Consider the following 4,853-nt stretch of genomic DNA (forward strand, 5'->3'; position numbering starts at 1 on the left):
ACCCACCAGCAGTGTATTGTATTGGGAGTGCAGGTCTCTCTCTCACCGCTTCCCTCTCTCTCTCTCTCTCTACTTCCCCCTTCCCTCCCCTTTCCTCCTGCCACACCCACTTGGGTGTTGTGAATAATCTTGCTAATCTGTGCCACTTGATAGTTAAAGGCTGCCTCTTCTCCTTGTGGTTTGGTTTAAAAAGCACTTTCTCTCTTTGTTTATTGCACAGGTGATGCAATATCATGGTAGAAACATCAGGAAGGAAAAGGAAATCAGATGAGGGTAAACCAAGAGAGTAATTGCTCCCCATGACCCTACTACCCGGAGACAACCACTTTTACCATTTTGGTGTGCTGTTTTCAAGGCTCTCTTATTTCCTTCTCTCTCTCCCTCTCACCCTTCCTCTCCTCTACCCCACCTTCCCTTTTAACACAGTGTTATAGAATGGTTCATGTATGTGGTGTTTCTTAACCTGCTTTTTCAAAAACTAAAACCAAACAAACGTCAACCCATTGAACTTCTTTCCATGATATTCAACAGGCTTGAGAAAGGTCATCTTCAGTGCCTGCAGAGTGTATCTATGGACCCTAACATTTCTGTAATCATTGCCGCATTGTTGGACATTCAGGTGGTGCCTAGTTCTTTCCCTGTGTTTAAACCCAGCACTGTGTATACTCTGATGAGTGAATTCTTCCTTGTCAAGCCAAATCTTTGCTAGCGTACAGGATGTTCTTAATTGTGGACTTGCAGGATCCACATGTGGACATTTTAAAGACTGTTCCTGTGTGTTGCCCAATAGCCCCTTCATAAGCATTGTACCAATTTACATTCATGCCAGCCACCTCAACTAGTAAAAACAGTATGCCCATTTCCCCTACATAGTCTCCTGGTCACTGTAATTGGTGTGTGTGTTGGGGGAGGGGGGGCTGTGTGTGCACGTGCACGCTGCATGCGTGTCCGTGTGTCTTGGCCAGCTTGATGGGCTGCAAATGGTATATTTCTGTCCTTAGTTGTTTTGCTGAATTTAAATACTGTTTATCACCTCCTTCCCCTGAGCCCACTTCCTGCCCTTTTCCCCATTCTCAGAAAAATAATCCAGCTTCATTGTAGGAAAAAAAAAATCACAAAACAGACAAGTCAACAGAAGAAAATTAATGTCACAACTAATCAATCTTAATGATCACCCATACCTCCCTGAATCATTCATCTACACCTGCCCAGTATTTTTCATGTGATATATATGTGAATTGTAATGTATATACTGTTTCATTATCTATCTGCTTTTTCACAATAAATATATAGATAGATATAGATGTATAGATAGATATTATTGAACTTCTTTTCATGTCATTAAATATTCTTCTAAAATAGTTTCCATGGCTGTTTAGTATTCCAGGGAATGGGCTAGATAGAGGAACAGATAGGTGTATACATCTGTATCCATATGTAGATATAGATATGGGCATATTTGTTTTCACTAGTTCGTCATCATTGAACATCTGGATGGCTTCTTTGTTTTTTGTTTTCTTATTCAAATCCAAGTTGCTTAGAGCATAGTGCACAAAACTTGGTTACATTTTAGATATTTTTTCCTGAACCAACATTGTCAAAAGAAGAATTGAAGTGTTCAAGTTTTGAAATATTTTTTGGGGGGTCATTATTAAGTGGCTATTCACAAATATAGTTATCAATTTACCCTCATCAAGTACAACATTGTGAGAGGGCCTGGAAATCTGGACAATTTTCTGGACTTGCTATTACAATCATTTCTGTACTCTTCCAATATTTTATCAGGGTAGCTGTAGTTTTTTTTTTTAAACATTTATTTTTATACAGATAGCACAGCATCATTTTTTAGATTCTGTATGTATATGTTAATATACAGTATTTGTTTTTCTCTTTCTGACTTACTTAACTCTGTATAACAGGCTCTAGTTTCATATACCTCAATTCAATGGACTCAAATTTCTTCCTTTTTATGGCTGAGTAATAGTCCATTGTGTATATGTACCACAACTTCTTTATCCATTCATCTGTTGATGGACATCTAGGTTGCTTCCATGTCCTGCATATTATAAATAGTGCTGCAATGAACATCAGAGTACATGTGTATTTTTGAATTATAGTATTCTCAGAGTGATGGCTCAGTAGTGGGACTGCTGGTTCATGTGGTATTTTTATTCTTACTTTTTTAAGAAATCTCCATAGTGGTTATATCAATTTACATTCCCACCAGCAGTGCAAGAGGGTTCCCTTTTCTCCACATCCTCTCCAGCATTTATTGTTTGTAGAGTTTTTGATATTGGCCACTGATGAACCTATTTGCAGGGCAGGAATAGGGACATATATGTGGAAACAGGAGTGTAAGGGGAGGGTGCAATGAATTGGGAGTGTAGTACTGACATATATATACTACCATGTGTAAAATAGACAGTTAGTGGGAAGTTGCTGTATAATAGAGGGAACTCAGCTTGGTACTCTGTGACAACATAGAGGGGTGGGATGAGGAGTGGGAGGAAGGCTCTAGAGGGAGGGGATATATGTATACTTATGACTGATTCATGTTGTTGTACAGCAGAAACTAACACAATATTATAAAGAATTATCTTCCAATTAAAAATAAATTTTAAAAAAGGAGAATACAAAATTATTAATAATTCTAAGTTGATAACAGAATTCACTTGGGTCATCTGGGAGCAAACTTTGTGACTTCAGGTTAAATTCTCTCTCTCATTGGGTATTCAACAAATGCACTGGTTGAGGTTTAAGCCCAAATATGCTATATTATAAATAATTTATATATGAGCATAATCATATTTTAATATTTGATTCTCACTAAATCTCTGCTTTCTGAGAGATTAACAAGCAGATAGATTTTAACAGTGTCCATGTCTTGCATTCCCAGAACTTTTCATGAACCTAGTGCATAAAAAATTCTCAATAATTGTTGGCTGAGTCAAAAAATAAAACATAATAGAAGCCTTGTTTAATTGATAAGAAAAAGTAAAAATCACTCCTAATTCTACCACTTGACACAAAGAAAAACTCAACCATATGAAACATGTACATAAATAAATAGTATCTTCAAAATGTAATATGTATTGTTTCACTATGGGATAATTTCACTATAACTGGTCTTTCATAATATATTTCCAAATTATTCAATATTTTCTAATTTTGTTTTCAGTTTATATTCTATATTATAAATGAGCTATAATTTCTTAAGCTTAGTCCCTTCATTATGCTTATATTTTTCTGGGGTTTCCCCAGATACTTTACAGGGAACACATTTGTAGCTGAATATTTGCTGACATGTGGAGATATTTAATTGACTTATATAACTTGTTCATGGATTGGAAGAATTAATATTGTTACAATGGTCAAAGAAATCTACAGATTTAATGCAGTTCATATGAAAATACCCATAATATTTTTTACAAAAATAAACAATCCTAAAATTTCTGTGTAACCCAAAAATACTGAATAGCCAAACCAACCTCAATTAAAAAAAACTAAGCTGAAATTATAACTTTCCTGGCCTCAGACTAGAATACAAAGCTATGGTAATCAAAACAACATGGTACTAGTACAAAAACTGACTCATCTATTGATGGAGCAGAAAGGTCAGAAATAAACTCATGAATATATAATCAATCAACAACAAAGGAGATAAGAACATACGAGGAAAAGGCAGTTCTTCAATAAGAGGTGCTGGAAAAACTGAACAGGTACAAGTAAAAGAATAAATTAGGCCTCTTTTTCCCAGGAGAAAGAGCTTCCCCAATGGTTCAAAGGTAAAGAATCCGCCTGCCAATGCAGGAAATGTAGGCGACATGGGTTCCATCCCTGGGTCGGGAAGACCCCCTGGAGGAGGGATTGACAACCCACTCCAGTATTCTTGCCTGAAAAATCCTATGGATAGAGGAGCCTGGTGGGCTACAGTCTAAAAGGTTGCACAGAGTCAGACATGACTGAGGGCACGCGCACACACACACACACACTCATGTCATATACAAAAATGGATTGAAGCCCTAAATTTCAAGAAACCATGAAACTCCTAGAGGACATTGGCAGAACAATCTTTGACATGTCATAGAAATATCCCTTTGATATGCCTCCTAAGGCAAAGGAAACAAAAGAAAACATTTTTAAAAGAACCTAATTAAACTTAAAAGCTTCTGCACAGCAAATGAGACCATTGACAAAATGAAGACAACCTATGTAATGGGAGAAAAGTATTTACAAATGGCATGAACAATAAGGTGTTAATTTCCAAACTATAGGAACAGCTCATATAACTCAATATTAAACAAAAACAATTTATAAAGCACAGAAGACCTAAATACACATTTTTCCAAAGAAGATATATAGATGGCTAACAGGCATATGAAAAGATGTTCAACATCATTAATCATCAGAGAAATGCAAATCAAAACCACAATAAGATAGCCACCCTAAACTCACATATCTCAGAATGGCCATCATCAAAAAGATGACAAATAACAAATGTTCTGAGGATGTGAGGAAAGGGAACCCTGTACAGCATTGGCAGGAATGTACATTGGTGCAAAAACTATGAAAATCAGTATGTAGATTCCTCAGAAAAATAGAACTACCTTATGATCCAGCAATACATCTATTCCTGGATATATATTCAAAGAAAACAAAAACACAAATTCAAGAAAAGATACATGTACTCCAATGCTCATAGTAATGTTATTTGCAATAGTCAAGATATGGTAGCAACCCAAGATTCCACCAACAAATGAATGGATAAAGAAAATGTAGTATATTTACTGGAATATTACTCAGCCACAAAAAGAATAACAATTTGCCATTTGCAACAATATAGATGGACATGT

This window comes from Oryx dammah, unplaced genomic scaffold, assembly GCF_014754425.2.
Source record: "Oryx dammah isolate SB20612 unplaced genomic scaffold, SCBI_Odam_1.1 HiC_scaffold_23, whole genome shotgun sequence".
Taxonomy (NCBI): Eukaryota; Metazoa; Chordata; class Mammalia; order Artiodactyla; family Bovidae; genus Oryx; species Oryx dammah.